This window comes from Chiloscyllium plagiosum, unplaced genomic scaffold (genome assembly GCF_037043375.1).
Source record: "Chiloscyllium plagiosum isolate Xiang-an unplaced genomic scaffold, Cpla_swu_hap1 HiC_scaffold_20, whole genome shotgun sequence".
In the NCBI taxonomy this organism is placed as follows: Eukaryota; Metazoa; Chordata; class Chondrichthyes; order Orectolobiformes; family Hemiscylliidae; genus Chiloscyllium; species Chiloscyllium plagiosum.
The window spans coordinates 28,795,014-28,815,935 of record NW_028270158.1 but is presented as its reverse complement, the minus strand read 5'-3'; the positions used below and the strand labels follow the sequence as shown (position 1 = coordinate 28,815,935).

The 20,922-nt window shown below is 41.6% G+C and overlaps 1 protein-coding gene and 1 long non-coding RNA gene across 5 annotated transcripts in view; one reads left to right on the top strand and one right to left on the bottom strand.

The window, feature by feature from the left end:
• Nucleotides 1-20,922, bottom strand: part of grid2ipb (glutamate receptor, ionotropic, delta 2 (Grid2) interacting protein, b) — a 103,588-nt gene that overhangs the window by 56,987 nt on the left and 25,679 nt on the right. The window lies entirely within an intron of this gene.
• Nucleotides 34-12,771, top strand: LOC122560740 (uncharacterized). The gene is made up of 3 exons (XR_006314799.2): nucleotides 34-125; nucleotides 6,510-6,568; nucleotides 12,118-12,771. It is a non-coding gene; the product is annotated as an uncharacterized LOC122560740 (long non-coding RNA).

The following is a 20,922-nucleotide window of genomic DNA, read 5'->3' as shown; positions in this document are numbered from 1 at the left end:
CAAGCCTTCAACACAAGGCACAGCTGACTGACTCTGAGCAGGTGTGAACAAACAGTCAGGGAGGATTGAGCTAATCACCTCCTCCGGTTAACATTGCTTCATCTGCAGTCATTTACCTTGCCCACGTGAGTATCTATTTTCTGAAACCGTGGGTAGTGCCAGGCTTTCAGTTTAAGCTGACAATCTTGCAAAGTTGACATTTTATTTACTCACTTACACAGGCAGCTATTCTAACACACAAGGCACCTGCACTGGCGGTGTATTAATACTGGTTTAGCACTCAGATTGGCAGTTTAATAGATTCAGAGTAAAAAGGCTAGATTGAGATTGCTTTAGCTGCCCTGGCTGAGTATTTTCTACAGTAGAGGCAGCTGAGGTTTGAAACTTACAATACCAAGGGCACAAATGCTCTCTGTGCTAGTCAAATATGTTTTCGTGTGAGCATCTACACATTGTACAAATTTACTGGAATCACAGCTCTTAAGCCAGCCTGCCTCTTTAAGCTGTTCCAAGCATTGTCTGAAAGGATAGGTGGAACTTTGTTGAGGCACCAGTGGTCTTATGAGCCAGCTGGTCGGTCAGTGAGAGACACATTTGGCCTCTTTGAGAGAAAGCCCACAAATTCATATGCCAATCAAGTTGTGGTCAGACCAGCAGTCAGCCTTTCCCGAGAATGAAGACAGAGGTCAACAGCTCTTGTGCTCTGCCAACACTGCAGAGGAGACTGGGACTGTAGGTAGATTGATACCTCCAGCAACCCCAGATCATACAAGGCCCTGATCGAAGATAAATGAAATGGAAGAGTGGGGTTCTCAGATTCCAATTGACAGGGAACAGGGGCCAAGTGCTTCAGAAGAAAAGGCAAGAGTGGGTCCCAGGCGATACCTTGAGTCACCTGTCTTCCAGTGTCCAGTCCCTCAGACAGGCACTGAGCATCTTTGATCCAGGGCACCCATCCACAAGGTGACAAACCTGCAGGAGAGCAGCTATTGGTGATACCTTATGACAACAGGAACACCTAAAGGTGGGATAATCCTGAGACCTCTCAAGTGGTCTGATGCTCTCAAGTGGTCTTTAATTGACCATTTAAGGTCTTCTCTTGGTGGGTAGGAAGATGAACAATGGACCTTCCAACACAGAGCTTCATTCTGGTGGAGGTAAAAAGAGATTAGTTTGAATGCATGACAACCCCTAATCAAAGACCCTTCCTGCCTAAAGTCTGCCACCACCTGAAGATGATTTCACCCCGTGATGGTTTTAAGGAATAAGAGAGCAGCTTCTAAGCAAAACTGACTGCAGGGCAATCTACGCACACAACATAATGATGCACTTAGCTTCTGCTGATAGAGATGAATAGACGTTTTTACACAGCATTTCACCAGCTGAGAAGCCCAAAGCTAAATGCAACAGATGGTCTGGTCCTGATGTGACCCTTAGTGATTAAGACCCCACAAAAAGGAAGGACATGCAGTGAAACTGGACGAGAAAACTCAGTTGCACTTGTTAAATTGATTTTGTGGGAGTGGAAATTCTACGATTTTTAAATGTCCTCGTTCAAGCCCAGTGACTGCATGGCAAATTATTGAAATTAGCCTTCTGACAAATGCCCCAGTGGCTGTTTGCAGCATATTCTCTGAGCACCTGCATGAAGTGATCATCAAATAGCTTCCATGCTGATTGCAATGCAAGTGTCTGATCTGTGATTATTGCATGTTACTGTTTCTAACTTAATAATGCTGAACTTGAATCAAGTAACTAAAGCTGTGTTTTTTCTTAAATCCTGTGAGAATGGCTGGCAAGATTAGCCCTTGTTGGCCATCTAATTGTCTTTGAAAGGTGATTAACGAACTTCTACGTTGCTGTTTCATGCTATTCAGCCAATTAGACAATAGAACATAGAACATAACAGAGCAGTACAGGGCCTTTGGCACTCAATGCTGCGCTGACCTGTGAAACCAATCTAAAGCCCAGCTAACCTACACTATTCCATTATCATCCATATGTTTATCCAATGACCATTTAAATGCCCTTAATGTTGGCAAGTCCACTACAGTCGCAGGCAGGGCGTTCCACGCCCTTACTACTCTGAGTAAAAAACCTACCTCTGACATCTGTCCTATATCTATCACCCCTCAATTTAAAGCTATGTCCCCTCGTGCTAGCCATCACCATTCGAGGGAAAAGGCTCTCACTGTCCACCCCATCTAATTATCTGATCATCTAGTATGCCTCTATTAAGTCACCTCTGAACTTTTTTCTCTCTAGTGACAATAGCCTCAAATCCCTCAGCTTTTCCTCATAATTGCAGCACTTCTGCTGCTTCACCATGATCTTACCACTGGGCTCTGCCCATGATTGTTCTGGGTCCTGACAGAAGTTGGGAACAGCATTTCTGCCAAAGAGAAGGAAGGCGGTAGAACTTGCAGCTCATGTGACTGGAGGGAATCCAGGAACTGTTTCATCCCACGTCATCAAAGCTATTTCAGGGCTGCAGTCGCTACCTCCACTAGTCTACACATCAGCAGAGTAGCCATCAGTGAGATTTGTAACTTTCTGGAAGCTGGTTACACTAGATCCAAAATGTACAGTCACTCCAATTACAATGAAAGTAACCACAATAGTGACAATTTATGTCATTTATGCCACCATTGTAACAATCATTTTAATGTTGACCCATCAATTCATAAAGCAGGTCACTGAGCCTTGTTTACGTGAACAACAGGCAAAATCTGACCACCTTAGTCCCTGGAGGAATAACAGGCGCAATTTTATTTGGAACAGGACTTGTGATTACTCTTTTCCAGAACAAATTAATTAACAACCCACCTCTGGGTGAAAAAATTGTGAGGGAAGAGAAGCTAGTCCATTTAATGAAGCAACAAAGGTCTGCTACTTAAAAGGAATTGGTAGCAGTGTATGATGTGATTTAATCAGCGAAAAGCAGGAAAAAGGAAGACAATGTCAGGAAAAATGGATAAACATTGACCCAAAACCAATAAATAAAGAAATCTTTTAATTTCATTAAAATATCTAGAAAATCAGTAGTTTTTAAGAATGTTTGAAAGGGACTTAACAGTGTGTGTCAATTGCAAAAGGATCAATTGTAATTAAGATAACAAGAATTGCTGATCCTTATGATGTGACAACCATTGACCTAGAAGCAGAATCAACCAAAATAAACTTAAGGTATGGACACTGTGTGACCAGAGACAATGAAGCTACAGGAGAAGGAGAATGGAGGAGGCTTATTTACAGGGAGCTGTGTGTCGTACCATTAAAAGATACAGGAAGTTGAAGGCAGGGTTTCAGCAGGGATTGTGAATTAGGCAATTCAACTAACATGCTTCAGTTTAGTAAGAACTGACCAGACGATTGATGAGATTTATTAAAGGGGTCAGATAAAGGAGTCATTGGAGAATCTATTTCCATCAAGACCATCATGAACCTAGCTAAGGAGGTTCTGTAGGTGTATGCCATTTGTGTGATGCTGACCATCTTTGGGGAACTCTGGAGTGCAACAACTGTTGGCAGGAGACTTGAGCACCAAATTCATTGAGTGGGAAAAGTGAAAGATCTGACATGTTAAGATTAGTTGTAAAGACTAAGAAATAACATGTAGTGCCACATACGTACAGGGAGTGATACAATTGCTTGTAATCTTATGAGAAAATCTTGTTTACATCTGCTAGTCCATGTATGATTTATAGTTACTACTGATTATAATTTGTTAATTCAGGTTTAATTTGCATTGATTCTAATTCAACTAGTAGTAAAGTTAGAAAAAAAGTGATAATTACTTCATTTGGGGGTTGTTTATTAAATTTAGCTATTTTGGTTCAGTTTCCCCATGGAAAAGGATTCAAAAGATAACACCACAGTCCTTGAGTTGATGCAGGGAAAAGGTCAAAGTTGCCTTTTTGGACAGTTCCAAGAGTTGGTCAGCTAGACAACCAGACTCAGTAAACAGGCTTGTTGTGAGGCTGTTTAGGTTGTAAACAGTTGGACTATGATGCAGAGGACTGCATCCAGTGCCTGAATGGTCTAATAATTTCCTGATGTCCAATAAGAGTTAGCCCGTATCATTCTCACACTTCCTCAACAATCTTCCAATTGATATAACATTCTCTAATGACCTCTTCTGAAATCTCCATCTCAACAGACATTAGTTCACAATTACCCATACCCTGGTGCCCTCTCATTTTTTTCTCCTCACAAACAACTGTCTCAAATTTCTTCCTGCTGTGCAGTGTCATCACGTAATCCCTCAATGCCTTCCCTCATTGCAGGGTGAGAGCATACAGCTATTGGGAGAGGAAGAGAGCTTGGAAATGGTTCTGAAAATATTGTCAACTAGACTAGAATGGGAGAGCAAGTTGTGGATACCAGTGGGTTGACAGTTCAGGTCATTGCTAATGGAGGGTTAGAGTAAGCTCTGAAGCCTTACATTAGATATGACACTGCCACTTATGAATCAATGGATTGGGTTTTACAGCTCCTAGTGCATGTACCCTCAGCAGCCAGGCCATGTAAAATACATCAGATGACAAGCCATCCTCTGGACCACTCCAAGTGGTCCTCTATAATTTGCCAAATGGGTGGGTACTGAAACAGCAACCTATTTGGGATATTTAAATAAATAATTAAAACTCGATTAGATTTGATAGCTAGCCCATTGACTGTGATGCTGAGTTGGAGGCCATTGTTTGGTTACTTAGATGAGAAATGTGGGAAGGAAAGCAGGGGACAACATTTGGAGCTTGCCCTGTGTACAGTGAGGGCACACCCCACTGCCACCACAAAAACATTACCTCCCCTTTTTTCTTTGCCACATTCCCTGCAAAACCCAGTCCTCCACCCCTGCAAGTCTCCAAGTGCTCCTGGCCAAAAGTCTATGGGCTTTTCTTTCTGAGACAGCAACCACTCTCCTTCATGCTCACTCTTGAAGCCACAGCAGCACCCAGGACTGAGCTCTGGCACTGCCTGAACTGCTGGAGCTGCCAGTCTCGGAGAGGAAGCATTGTGTACACTCATTGAATGCAGTCCAATGTCATCAATATTAATAGTTATGATCTTGGTGACTTGGAGCCCTATTCCCGAGATGTAGGCAAGATTGGAGGGGGCAATAGCCTCATGGTATTATCACTGGACTATTAATCTGAAATAATGGTCTGAGTACCCAGGTTCGAGTTCCATGAAATAGAATTTGAATTCAACAAAAATCTGGAATTAAGAGCTTAATGATGACCGTGAAACTATTGTTAATTCTTCAAAAAACTTAACTGGTTTACTAATGTCTTTTAGGAAAGGAAATCTGCCATCTTTACCTGGTCTGGCCTACATGTGACTTTAGACCCACAGCAATGTGAGTGACTCTTAACAACCCTTTGGGCAATTAGGGATAGGCAATAAATGCTGGCCTGGCCAGCAACACCCACATCTCATGAATAAACTAAAAATAAATTGCAATTTTCATCTCCTGCGAGTGCTGGAGTCATGTATAGGATGGAGATGGCAATATCCTTTCAGTACTAGTGCTGTGGAGTTCCCTCCAATGGTTGTCCTACCTGCACCCACAGAGGGCCATACTTTGTCTTAGAGCAGAATGTAGTATTCTGCCAGGGAGGGAGAAGTCCCTAGAGGAGGAGAAGCATCATCAAGGGTCGCATGCTCACATTCCACAGCATCGAAGGACACAAATCATTTGATTCAGATTCACAGCTAGACATGGTTGAACACAGTGTCGACCATATTACACATGAGCAGGAAGCAGTACTGGAGAAAGGGACAACTGTGAAGGGTCTGCATTTAAAGGCAGCTGGGCACAGATGCTGAAGCCACAATAATGGCTTGCACATTTTGGCTGCCACTTTTCAAAGCCTTGATCAAAGATACTTTAATGCTTTGCCACTCTTGGTTAGCTCGAAGTGGGAAGAGGGAGAAAGGGACGATGGCTGTGCAACGAACAAGCTCCACTTCACAGCCCCTGCCCTCAGCACCAGCAACAGCCCCTCTCCACTGAACCCTGGCAGAGTGGCACATGATGTGTTCTGCCCAAGACCAAGTCTGCTCCTCTATGGATGCAGATAGGACAATCATGGAAGGGAACTTCACAGGCTCCAGTACTGAAAGGGTATTGGCATATGCATCCCATTTGTCAGAGCAGGAGAATGAGCAAATTGCATTTACTGAAAGCACAGGAATAGAGGCACCTAGGAGCAAGAAAAAGCAGACATTAAAACAGTTTTAGTTACACAGAGAGAGAAACCTGAGTGATTATTATGCTGTTACAGTCACATGAACAATGTTTACTGTAATGAAGGTATGCATTAATGTGACTGAACTGTTCATTCTCATTTCTGAGAAGAAAATTTTCCTCCGCTCAGTCCTGAATAGCCTGCTCCTCATGTGCCCTAGTTCTAGATCCAGCCAGGGAAAACATCACGCCACATTGAAAATGTTCTGAAGAAGGATCACTGTACTTGAGTGTTAACTCTGCTTTCTCTTCACAGATCTGCCAACTTCCTCCAGCAATTTCTGTTTTGTATCACACCACATTGACCGTGGGCAGGTAAATGCTGTTAACTGGCCTGAGAAGTATTGTTGTGAATTTAAAGCTCTGAATGTAACAAGTCTACATCCATCTATTATGAAGCTATTTCACTGTGTGGGGCAGGACAGGGAGGCTATTGGCTGTTGGCACGGTTCGATAGGAATTGGCACGGGGACAATTGCAATACTGCAAGCATAGTTTACAGCTGAAGCTGGATGAGGTCATTGCGAGAATCCTGAGCATGTACATCATTGGCTGCAGATAGTAAGAACTATTCAGGATGATTCTTTCCTTCTGAGAATACCAGGCAGGCATTCCCCAACACTCTCTGATACCATTTTCAGTGTTCTCTGCACGGCTGCATTGTACAGGGTGCAGCAAAACACCAAGCACGTTCGCCAGGCAATATTAAAGGGTCCCCTAACCTCACTACCTCATTTGCTCAAGGCAACTGACTTCCACTTTAAGCAAGTCAAAGGTTCGCTGTACTGTGACCTTTGTGGTGAGATGTCATCAGTTATACTTCTGCAGTGCCTCTGTCCTCAACCTTGAGTAGACACCCTTATGATAATGATGAGCCTTGGAAGTCTTGAGTAGGAAATGGGGAGAGAGAGAGAGATTTAGCTATTTACCTTTTGCTCTAAAAGGTACCTTCCGGTGCCCCTCCCCGACCTCTCCAAGAGCCATCCAATGAGACTATGGATGGAGGGAAGAGCTGCAGCTCCTGAGATTGCTGAAGGATGAATGCTTCATACTAGCTTCCCAAATACTTAGGACACCATTTTGTATCCTCTTACAGTGATCACATACCAGCAGCACATTCCAAAGAGTGATAAAATGCTTGGCTGTATCGATGGTGTGTTGATTGTCATATGGGTGCAGTCTACAAATCACTAGACCTGTGACGGAGGTAAAGACAGCCTTTACATTCTGCCTCAAAATTTATTTGTTAGAAAACCTTTGCAAACAAGGCATATTTGTCAAGTGTTTGTAGTGGGGCTACTTCCAGCTTCACCTTGGTATTAGCTTCATCTTGGGTCACAAGAAAACAAAGGAACAAGCATTAAAATACTATTACAAGGCCAACATGATACTTTGCAGACATGTAGCAGATGTGGTTACTTATTAATCCTCGACTAAGTGTGAAGAGCTTAGCAAGACAACAACGTTCAAGAGTACTTAGTTGACATAAAGCCACTAAGTTCTAATTCACCCTCTTCTTCAGTGGCATTCCAACCAGTTAGCTGGAATGTTTATCACCAATTGAGGTGACTGAGGTTCGGTTGTCAGCTACCAGGCAGGGTCCTCTCTTGAATGCTTTGAGAAATCATTAGTCTTTCAAAAGCAGCTCAAAAAATGCTTTCAGTCTGAAAGTACCTAGGAAACACGCACTTTCAGGAACATAGAACAGCAGCAGAACATTTTTCCCATGAGCCCATTCTGCCATTCAACAAACTTATGGATGGTCTACAACTTAATTCAATATATTTGTTTCTGTTCCAAAATCCCCCAATGTCTTTAATTAATAAATCTATGAATTTCAGATATAAAATTCAAAACATTAACCTAGCATGAATGCTACTTTTTGGAGAGTTCCAAACCTCTTGACAGGGTAAACATAGGAAAAATATTCCCAATGACCAAGAAGTCCAGAACCAGGAGTCAATGATTAAGGATACAAGGTAGTGCATTTAGGACTGAGGTGTGGAGAAATATTTTCACAAGGAGTAGTGAGCCTGTGGAATTCTCTGCTATGGAGGTCAAAACATTGAGATGGTTCAAGGAGGAGTTAGATATTAGGGCTTATAGTTCTTAGGGCTAAAGCGATGAAAGGGTATGGGGAGAAAGCAGGAATTGAGAACTGAATTGGACAGTTAGTCATGACCATAGTGTATGGCAGAGCAGGATCAAAAAGCCAAATGGCCTACTCCTGTTCCTATTTTCTATGTTTCTGTCACTTTTTATTTGTAGAATTAACTTCAGTACTGAAAAATATTTCTGTAATTTTAAAGCATTTTCCTCTAGCTTCAGTTTCCTTAACCAACAGAAATAGTTTATCTCTATTAGATCCCTTTAATACCTTAAAAACTTCAATTATATTATCTTTAACCTTCTAAATTCCATCAATAGTTAACTGTTTCACTTAATTTCATCCAAATTCTTCAAATTCTCTCACTTCATTGGAGACTTTCGGAGAGTTCCAGGCATAAAGGAATTGCCCAGAGGTATCACTAAACTCACAGGCAATTCCTTTGATATGTAAGATTGGGATTCTACAGAGCCCCCAAGCACAACTCCCACCTAGACTGGAATAAAGACTGTCAAGCCATTGGAAAATCTGGGTCATTACACTCCCACAGTTATCTGTAACATTTGTGTGATTGATTTCAGTGGGACACCTACATTCACCATCGTTCATAAACACCAATATTAAATATTTACTTAATTCCATCCTTTGGATATGATAGACCCAAGGTCCCATCTGCTCTCTCAGCTGGATGTAAAATCCAATAGCACTATTTGAAAGAGCAGTGGAGTTCTCCCTGTGTCATAGCCAATATTTATCCCTCAACCAATTTCACTAAAAAGCTAATCACCTCTTCGTGTGACCAAGCTGTGCACAGATTGGCGTTTCCTACGTTACAACAGCAACAGGGTTTCAAAATTACTGTAAAGCATCTGTGACATCTCACGGTCATAAAAGGTACTATATTAATGAAAATGTTTCATTTTTCACACATCCCTCAAAGTACATGATTTCTTTTTAACATTGATGTGGAATTGAAAGAATCTCCAATCTATTGGAATTAACAGTTTTTCTGTCCATGTGAAATATGTCACTCAGTTGTAACTATGTAGGAGAAAGGGAGTTGGGAAAACTGTCAAAAGGATATACTCTCTCCTCCTAAATATATATCAGGGTGACAAATTGAGCTTAACTAGATCCTGTCCACGATAAGATGACCAATGCATCACTCATGTCTGACTTAAAAGGATAGAGGCCAATATTCTATAAAGACTTGTCACTATCCTCCACAGTGCTTGCACCCATCCTGCAGAATCTTTTTTTCTTCAGTATGAACTTCTTTGACTTAATTAGATCCAGGTCTTTAACACACTTATTTATTCAGAGTCATAGAGTTATACAGCAAGGAAACAGATACTTCAGTCCATCTCATCTGTGCTGACCAGACATTCCAATCTGACCTAGTCCCATTTGTCAGCATTTGGCCCATATCTCTCTAAGCCATTCCTATTCATATACCCATCTAGAGGCCTTTTAAATGTAATTGTACCCAGCTCTCCCGCTTCTGGCAGCTCATTCCTTACACGCACCACCCTCTGTGCGAAAAAGTTACTCTTCAGTCCTTTTGTAAATCTTTCCCTTCCCACTTAAACCTATGCCATCTAGTTTTACATTTCCCACCCCAGGAAAAAACCTTGGCTATTCAAACTATCCATGCCCCTCATGATTGTTAATTGTATCAGAGAGAAAGAAAGCAAATACTTGCTGAGATGAGTCAATACTAAACCTTTTTAAAATCAAATGAAGATACAGAAGAACAGGTAAGATTGTACCAGTTCAGAAGGAGCCTCACTGGACTTGAAGCGTTAACTCTGCTTTCTGTCCACGGTACGGCCTGACCTGCTGGGTTTCTCCAGCAATTTCTGTTTTTGTTTCAGATCTTCAACATTTACAGTTCTTTGTTTTATTTGAAGTTTATATTCACTTATTTCCATTATTTGCTGCTTTCACAATTGCCTATTCTATTAAAATCCAATTCCATTTCTTCTTGGAACTTGTAGATAATTGGTGGGTGCATGTAAATAAGGCCTCATTTCCATTCATAATCCTAGTAACTGCCAGTTATCAAAGGCTCCCAGTGCAGAGAGTTATTGTCTGACACCATGGAGTCACTTCTACTCAAAGAGTGCAGCCAACACTCTGATGCTAAACTGTGAGAAGCCCTGTAAAAAGATCCTTCACAAATTTAAAGCTACATGCAAAGAGATTAAACACAAGGGGACGGAAATTCATTTAGGCTCTTTTCCAGGCACAGGGATCATAATGTGTGATTGTGCTGCACCCAGCCCTTTTGAGGGCTGCAGTATTAAGATTAGATTCCCTACAGTGTTGAAACAGGCCCTTTGGCCCAACAAGTCCACACTGACCCTCCGAAGAGCAACCCACGCCCCTCTGACCAACGCACCTAACGCTATGGGCAATTTAGCATGGCCAATTCACCTGGCCTGCACATCTTTGGACTGTGGGAGGAAACCGGAGCACCCCGAGGAAACCCACGTAAAGACATGGGGAGAATGTGCAAACTCCACACAGACAGTTGCCCAAGGCTGGAATCAAACCTGGGACCCTGGTGCTTTGAGGCAGCAGTGCTAACCACTGAGCCACCATGCCAATTGTTGAGAAAGTGACTGTTCCCTGACTTGGAATCGAACGCAGGCCGCGGTGGTGAAAGCGCCAAATCCTAAGCACTAGACCACTAGGAAATCATTTTTTAAACCAGGGTTTCCCACCTGACAGGCGGGGATACTAACCACTATAATACTGACAACTGGATAATTAACACAGTGCACATATATCCTGTGCAACACTGTGGGGCATGCTACATACTCAACATGATCCAGCATGACACGAGGCTACCCTGCACCCATTAAAAGGTACTTTGCATCCTTTCTAAGTGAGCGATACTCATTACACAGAAGCTGTCTATTTTCTCAAAAGGGACAGAGAGAAGGAAGAGTGCAAAAACAGAGCAAAAGAAAGGAATTCTGAGTTTTCTGATGTGGTGTGGCTGACATTAGTTCAATACTGGACAGGGAAGACACCATGTTTCTGCAGGTGATCAATTCCTGTTGTCTGGCCCAGAGTTCCTGCCTGGGGTACTACAAGAAGTTCAGTGACCTCACATAGCTGGTCAAGAGTAGTGAATCCATCTTCACATGATTTCTCCTACCCCATCCTTTCATTTATTAAATGCATTAAATCCCCATTCAAAATTTCTCGCAATCAGGACATATGTTTAACTTTGAGATACCTCATTCATCTTATTACGCATTAATACTACCAGCCTCATGCCTAACTCTTATGTATCTCCACATTCTTTCAACTATTCAGCCATGGCAAGCTCATCTTCTAAACATTCTGCAATACTTGCTGACATTTTTATCTCTTTTACAGGGCAGGATGGTAACATAAACACAAGGCACCAAACAGAAGTGGTAGCTGCAGGCATATCTGATCGCTTTCGCCCCCTGGAGGAGACAGTGCTCTGCATCATAAGGCCAGCTGTGACAGATAGCTACACCTGACATCAAGTATGTTCTAGATAGAGTCAAAGTCAAACAGCATGGAAACAGACCCTTCGGTCCAATCAGTTGAACATGATGGCATGCACAGCCTGTCATATGCCCCTTCCCAAACTGAAATGTATCCTCACCCATGAAAAGACAGCTACAGATAGTTATGGCAGTGAATCTCTTGTTTTCATGTGCTCCCCTCCTCCTTTCCTTCCTCTAACCCTACTCCTCTGCCTTTATGCTTCCAGAAACATACCTCCTTGCTGATTGCTGCAGTCTCATCATAAAGGATGGCAGCTACACCTTTGGTGAAAAACACTATCACTTGCCATGATAATTGTAGCCACCAGGTGACATACTGACCCTGTCTTAAAGGAGCAGCATGTGACAAGTCAACAGTTGTGAGTAGGGGCAGCTGGACCAAGAGGAAAGGATACTTTGCATGCTGACATATCAATGGGCAAGGCCACAGATGACATCTACTGCAGAGGCTCAGATCAGAGTTTCAAGCCAAAATGCTCAAGACAATGGTGATGGACATGCACAGCAAGATGCTTGGTACATTGATAGGCCAGACTTGGTGAACAAAACTGGACATGATTATGAATTATAGAGTGATTTACTCAATGACAAAAAACCTGTGAGATACTAATATAAATTAGGCTAATGACGTATTCAGATACAACTACATCCTCGGTCCTATCTCAGATTAATCAAAACCATAGAGAACTTTGCAACACGGACACTAAGGACCCTGAGGTGACCGAGGTGGGGTCTCAAGCTGAAAAACTGGCTTAGCAAGATGCCACTTTGTTGAAAGAGTTGAAGTCTATACTAGAAATGATTGCTCAGAGGCTTATTAAAAAGCTGTCACTTCTCATGCTTATTAAACAGGCTGCACACTGTTGCAATTAACACCCTCGCCTAACAGCAACCATTTGTTTGAACTTAGACATAGTGATTTAAATCAAAGTCAAAGTGATAGTCATTAGTCATGCTCATTGCTGCTGGAGGTCGGAAGCAAACTTCAGGAAAATGTCAGAGACTCACTTAAACATTTAGTGAAGACTTCACCAATAGTTACTAAAAAGGACAGACAGATTAACACAACTTTTCATTTTGCACTCATCAGGACAAAAACAAGAATGCCAAATTTCAAACAATTCATAGCGCAGGGAAAAAGGGTGCTTTCAGAAGTCAATCCTGATTGGCCAAGACATTTATGCCCTGTTTTCACTCTTTGCCCAAAATAATTCCCATCAAATATTGGGAGCAATATCTGGAATATATGTTCAAGAAGGCATCAGGAAAGAGAAACTAGTCTCTGTCAGAAAGGTTCAGTGAGTAAAGTATTTCCTTGTGTGATTATAAAGCAAGAGGATTCACAGAACTCTACTTGTTTGCATTGAAATAAAGATCTTTATGATGCTATGAAGAATCATTAATTTAGAAATCAGCAACTCAAATTGACAAGGTGAAAACAGAATTTAGAATTTATTTTCCCAAAGAGACCTGAAAATGTGGAACAAACACAAAGCAAGGCAGCTGATACTGTGCCAATTATAAAGAGCTGCATAATTATCTTTTATGGAACAAATTGAAGGTTATATAGAAAAGCATGGAGGATCAAACACACTACACCACAAGCCTTTCCTCTCCTGCTTGGGCCAGGAAATGCACTGCCCTTGAAAAAGGGAGTTAAGTACCTGAGTGCATTATTTCCTTATTAAATTGAGCAAGTAAGATAAGGTTCATGCAAGAGCAAACTGTGCTACTATTAAAGGGAGGATGCTTTTCAATATTGCTTTTTCATATTTAATGACTGTAACAGGGACTCTGGAGGGTGGCTGTCTGTATTATTCCTAGAGCACAGATAACAGTAGATTAAGGGAACACCCACATTAATTGAAATAGCAGCTACTGGCAGGAAGCCATCCCTCTATACTCAGGATAGAAATATAAAATGGCCAATACCAGAGTTCAGAAAGTGACCTGTATTCACTACATATTGAAACTGTCTTCAAATATCTGTTCAATGCCCTTTTAAGATTAGTGATGTTATCAGTCTCAGCGTGAGACCTTTCCAAAAGATTCATCAGTTTCAGTGTAATTATATTTAATCTGGCTATTCAACTTCCTGTTTCTCAGCTGGAACCAATGATTCCTCAAGATTATTCACAGCTTCTCAATAAGGTCCTGTGTGTTGCACACCCTGAGGGTACAGAAAGTTTTAAATGCTCCTGGTTACCTGGGTGGCAATAAACACAGGAAGTACTACTAGTTTGGCGAGCTTGAGTAGAAGCTAAAACAACATCCGGGTAACGTAAAGCTAGGAGTTACATGGATAGTAGTATTATTTTAGCTTCAAGAAATGCATTGAGGAACAGAATGAGTGATGACCAGTCAGAAAAAGGGAAGAAAGCAGATAGCCAGAAAAGCTCCAGACTGCATCTCACTCATGAACAGTTTTGTGTTGGAAAATGGTAAGAATGATGGTTGCACTGGGGAGTGCAGCCAGAACCCAACTACATAAGAGGGAGGCAGAAAGTGAGGAAGAGCAATAGTGGTAAGAGACTCACTAGTGAGGGGTACTGCATTTCGTGTAACTCTAGGATAGTCTATTGTCTCCCTGGGGCCAGAGCCAAGGATGTAAGTAAACTTCTGCAGGGCATTCAGCAGAGGAAGTGCAAGCAGTCAGAGATCGTGGTTCACACTGGTATCGATGACAAAGAGGATGAACGATAAAAAGGAGGTTGGGCAATAGGAATTTAGGGAGCTAAGTAGCAGAATGAAAAGTAGGACTTGAGGGTTCTTATTTCTGGAATACTCAGTGCCATATGCTAGTGAGTGAAAACAAAATAGGCAGAAAGTAGCAGCTGAGTGCAGGGCTGGAAAATTGATGCCAGAGGGAGCTCTTTAAATTCCTGGACATGTGCATGTATCTGTTTGCTAGCATTGTTGATGGGTGTTTAAAGTAACGACAGGGGGATGGGAGACAGAGTGGAGATACAATAGAGGGTGATACACAAACAGATATAGAAGAAAACGTAAGTCAGTCTGGAAGACAAAGTCAAGGCATGAGAATGCATAGCAAGGCTTGATGGCATGTATGTCAATCAAGGAGTCTTGAGAGTAAAGTAAATGAATTGAGAATGCTGGGGATTAGCACATGGGGATTATAATGTTATGTTATCGTGATGTTATCATGAAGACATGGCTGAGGGAGAGACAGGACTGGCAGCTTAGTATTCCAGGGTGTAGGATCTTCTGGCAAGCCAAAGGAGGGGTGTTAAACAGGAGGTGGTATTGCAATAATCATCAAGGAATCAACTATTACAATAAGAAGGAATGGCTCCTCAATTGAGGCCTCATGCGTAGAACTTAAAATCAAAAAGGGAAATCACATTGTTGTGAATGTATATTAGACCCCAAACAGTCAGATAGAGATAGAAGGTCAGATATTTAGGCAAATCACAGAAGTGTAAAATTAATAGAGTACTAATGGTCGAGGATTTCAACTTAACTGGGAGAGACAAAGTGTAAAAGGCTTAGACAGGGTGGAATTTTAAAAGTATATGCAGGAGAGTTTTTAAGCCAGTACATAGAAAATATTACAAGAGGGAGAATGGTACTAGACCTAATTTTAGGAAATGAACCAGTCAAATGATAGAAGTTTTGTATCGAAGGCCATTTTAGTGATAGTGATCATAATTCATTACAAATTTGTAGTAGTCATAAAAAGGACAAAGATGGGCCAGAGCACAGATTTTGAATTTGAAGGTGAGTTTTAGCATGACAATGCAGGATGTAGCTTGACTGGACTGGAAGTAGCTACTTGTAGGAAAATCTCAAGAACAGTGGGAGTCTTTCAAAATCAAAATAGTGGAAGTGCAGGGCCAACATGTTCCAGTAAAGGATGGGACAACAAATTCAGAGAAAGCTGGGTGTTGATGAACAGAGACAGTTGGATGGCAGGAAAAAAGGAAAGAAACAAAAAAAAACTATAGATGCTGGAATCCAAGGTAGACAGGCAGGAGGTTGGAAGAACACAGCAAGCCAGGTGGAATCCGGAGATGGAGAAGTCAATGTTTCGAGTGTAACTCTTCTTCACAAAAGCTTAAGGTAGACATTGAGGGCTAAAATACTGAAAGCCCTAGAAGTATAAAGAAAGTACAAAGGGTTGCTGAGAAACAGAAGTTAGGAAAGTGAAGAGAGGCATAAAAAATCAGTGGTGGGTAAAATAAAAGAAAAATGAAAAGGCATTTTGTAATTATATTAAGGGCAAAATGATACCCAGGAAAAGCATTAGGCCCATTAGGGGTTTTAAAATATACAAATCACACTATTGAACTGCATCATTTTCAAATTGTTCAACACCAGCTTCTCATTGGCATCTTCAAAGGTTGCACTATCTCACCCGGCTTTCTTTATCCTAAATATATTTGTAGGAGTGTCACGAACAGGATGAGAGGGAAATTTAATTATTTTATTGCTCTTCCTGTCCATTCATAAGCTGAGTTTTTAAAAAAATTTCTATGTTTCTTTTGAAATTGCAGGAATGTGTTTCCCCTAAAACTGTATATTTGTGAAATCCATTTTAAAATGACTCCCAGCAAACTCCTTACGGTTAAAATAGAAATATTGTTTTCAAGCAATCAGATCGGGGGATAATTGTCACTTCACATACACACAAAGGAAGATAGAAAAGAAGGAGGAAAGGAAAGGGCTTTCAGAATTCCTTTTAAAGTCGTAGAGTCAAACAGCATGGTAACAGAACCTTTAGTCCAACTCATCCATGCCGACCAGACATCCCAATCTGATGTAGTCCCATTTTCCAGCATTTGGTCCATATCCCTCTAAACCCTTTCTATTCATATTCAGGGTGCCTTTTAAATGTTGTAATTGTACTAGCATCCACCACTTCCTCTGGTAGCTCATTCCATAAATGTACCAGCCTGTGTGAAAAAGTCACCACTACGTCCCTTTTAAATCTTTCCCCCTTACCTTAAACCTATGCCCGCTAGTTTTGGAATCCCCCTCCCCCCCAACCCAAGGAAAAAGACCTTGGCTGTTCACCCTATCCAAACCCCTCATGATTTTATAAATCTCTATAAGGTCACCCATCAGTCTGCAACCCTCTAGTGAAAACAGCCTCAGCCTATTCAGCCTCTCCCTATAGTTCAAACCTTCCATTCCTGGCAACATCCTTGTAAATCATTTCTGCACCCTTTCAAGTCTAACAACATCCTTCCTATAGAAGGGTGACCAGAATTGTGTGAAGTATTCTAAAAGTGGCTTCACCAATGTCCCGTACAGCCACAACATATATCCCAACTCCGATACTCAATGTTATGAGCAATTAAGGCAAGTGTGCCAAATATCTTCGTCACCATCCTGTCTACTTGCAATTCCACTTTCAAACAAATATGCACCTACATACCTAGAGCTTTTTGTTTGGGAACATTCCCTAGGGCTCTACCATTAACTGTATAAGTCCTGCCCTGATTTACCTTACAAACATGCAACACTAAATTAAACTCCATCTGCCACTCCTCTGTCTATGGGCCCATCTGATCAAGGTCCCGTTGTACTCTGTGATTATCTTCTTCACTATCTGGGACACCAGCTATTTTGGTGTCATCTAACCATGCTTTCTGTGTTCACATCCAAAGTTTTATGGCACCATCCTATAACCAAACAGGGTTTGGAAATTGCGGTTACAGTATCTCTGTGATTTCTATCCTTGCTTCCTTTAGCAACCTAGAATGCAGCAAAGTTCCCAATTGCTTTTCCTGTTTTTAATCTCCTAGCAAACCCAGTTCCTGTAGTTTTTATACATTCCCTGATGTACATTGATAACAAAATATAGCATCTCAGTTACATCTTCTGCCTCCACATATTTCTCCATGTTAGCTCCTTATCAGCTCCATCAAAACTCTGATAATTCTTCTCCTCTATTTTGGGTTCTCATTTACATTAGCTGCTAATGTATTCTTGTATGGTTGCATTGTCTTGTTAGCTTCTTGTCCATTTCTCCTCTAACTTATGATTTCCACCCTGATTCACTTTGTATTATTAAGGTGGCATTATCAGAGGCTACCTTAATCGGTATCATCTTAACCTCCAGGTCCTCAGGTATTCACGGAACTTTAACATAAATAGACTGCAACCAGACCACTTCCTTTTTAAAGGCCACCCATTTCTCTTCTATATTTCTGCCTGTCAGTCCTTGACTCTAACTTATCCAGTCAGATGCCTCTGAAACTTATTAAAATTAGCTCTCCTCTAGTTTTAAGTAATTTTATTCATGGTTGCCCCTTTTGCTTCTCCATAACTAATCAGAACTTTAATTGCAAATTGCCAAATGCTCCCCACTTGTGACACACTCCACTTTATCTATTTAATTCTGAAGGACCAGACCCAGCAACACTCTGCTTCCACATTAGTCAGTAAATATAACAATGAAGGAACAAAAACAATTACTGGAAAAGCTCAGCAGGTCTCACAGCATCAGTGGAGAGAAATCAGAGTTAATGTTTCGGGTCCCAGTGACCTTTCTTCAGAACAATGAAATATCAGAGCACAAGAAGCATCAGTTACTTGGATTTCAGGAAGGAACACTTGCAAAGATAGATAAAATCAAATCAAGCCAAAATGAAAATAATTAAATAAAACTAAAAGGTAAAATAAAGTTAATGCAAGCCAAGTTAAATAGAATATAGAACATAGAACAATACAGCACAGAACAGGCCCTTCGGCCCTCGATGTTGCGCCGACCTGTGAACTTATCTAAGCCCAGCACCCTACACTATCCCATCATCATCCATATGCTTATTCAAGGACTGTTTAAATGCCCCTAATGTGGCTGAGTTAACTACATTGGCAGACAGGGCATTCCATGCCCTTACCACTCTGAGTAAAGAACCTGCTTCTGACATCTGTCTTAAATCTATCACCCCTCAATTTGCAGCTATGCCCCCTCATACAAGCAGATGTCATCATCCTAGGAAAAAGACTCTCACTGTCCACCCTATCTAATCCTCTGATCATCTTGTATGTCTCTATTAAAACCCCTCTTAGCCTTCTTCTCTCCAATGAGAACAGACCCAAGTCCCTCAGCCTTTCCTCATAAGACCTATGGTCCGTACCAGGCAACATCCTGGTAAATCTCCTCTGCACCTTTTCCAATGCTCCCACATCCTTCCTGTAATGAGGCGACCAGAACTGCACATAATATTCCAAGTGAGGCCGAACTAATGCTTTGCACAGTAGCAGCATGACATCACGGCTCCAGAACTCAATCCCTCTACCAATAAAACCTAACACACTGTATGACTTAACAGCACTATCAACCTGGATGGCAACTTTCAGGGATCTATGTACATGGACACCAAGATCCCTCTGCACATCCACACTACCAAGAATCTTTCCATTGACCCAGTATTCTGCCTTCCCGTTATTCTTCCCAAAGTGAATCACCTCACATTTAGATTAGATTAGATTCCCTACAGTGTGGAAACAGGCCCTTTGGCCCAACAAGTCCACACCCACCCAGACCCATTTCCCTCTGACTAATGCACCCAATACTATGGGCAATTTAGCATGGCCAATTCACCTGACCTGCACATCTTTGGACTGCATTGAACTCCATTTGCCACCTCTCAGCCCAATTCTGCAGTTTATCCAAGTCTCCCTGCAACCTGCAACAGTCTTCCACATTGTCCACCACTCCACTGACTTTACTATCATCTGCAAACTTACTAACCCATCCACCTATGCCTGCATCCAAGTGGTTTACAAAAATGACAAACAGCAATGGTCCCAAAACCGACCCTTGTGGTAACTGGAATCCAGGCTGAATACTTTTCATCAACCACGACTTGTTGGCTTTTTACAGAAAGCCAGTTTCTAATCCAAACTGTTAAATCACCTTCAATCCCATGCCTCTTCATTTTCTCCAATAGCCTACCATGTAGAATCTTATCAAAGATTTTACTGAAGTCCATGTACACCACGTCAACTGCCCTACTCTCACCCATATGCTTGGTCACCTTCTCAAAAAACTCTGAGGTTTGTGAGACACGACCTGCCCTTGATGAATCCATGTTGACTATTTCCAATCAAATTGTTGCTTGCTAGATGATTATAAATACTATCCTTATAATCCTTTCCAAAACTTTTCCTGCAACAGATGTAAGGCTCACTGGTCTATAATTACCTGGGTCATCTTTACTGCCCTTCTTGAACAAGGGTACAACATTTGCAATCCTCTAGTCCTCTGGTACTAACCCTGTAGACAATGACGACTCAAAGATCAAAGCCTTAGGCTCGGCCATCTCCTCCCTAGCTTCCCAGAGAATTCTCGGAAAAATCCCATCTGGCCCAGGGGACTTAACTATTTTCACACCTTCTAGAATTGATAACACCTCCTCCTTATTAACCTCAATCCTTTCAAGTCTAATAGCCCGTATCTCAGTCTTCTCCCCTAAAATATTCTCCTTTTCCTGAGTAAAAACAGATGAGAAATATTCATTTAACACCTCTCCAATCTCCACAGGGTCTACACACAACTTTCCACGTATGTCTTTGACAGGCCCTTTTCCTACCCTAATCATCCTTTTACTCCTCACAATCCTTTAGGGTTCTCCTTTATTCTACCTGATAAAGACTGCTCGTGTCCCCTCTTGCTCTTCTTAACTTTCTCTTTAAATCCTTCCGAGCTACTCTAACTCTCCATCACCTTATCTGAACCATCTCGCCTCAACGTCACATAAGCTTCCCTCTTCCACTTAACAAGAGATACAATTTCTTTAGTAAACCACGGTTCCCTTACCTTATCACTTCCTCCCTGCCCGACACCGACGTACCTGTCAAGGATACTCAATATCTGTTCCTTAAACCAGCTCCACATTTCGATTGTCCCCATCCCCTGCATTTTGCTGCCCCATTCTATGCCTCCTAAGTCTTACCGAATCGCATTATAATTGCCCTTCCCCCATCTATAACTCTTACCCTGTAGCATGTACCTATTCCTTTCCATCGCTCAACTAAAC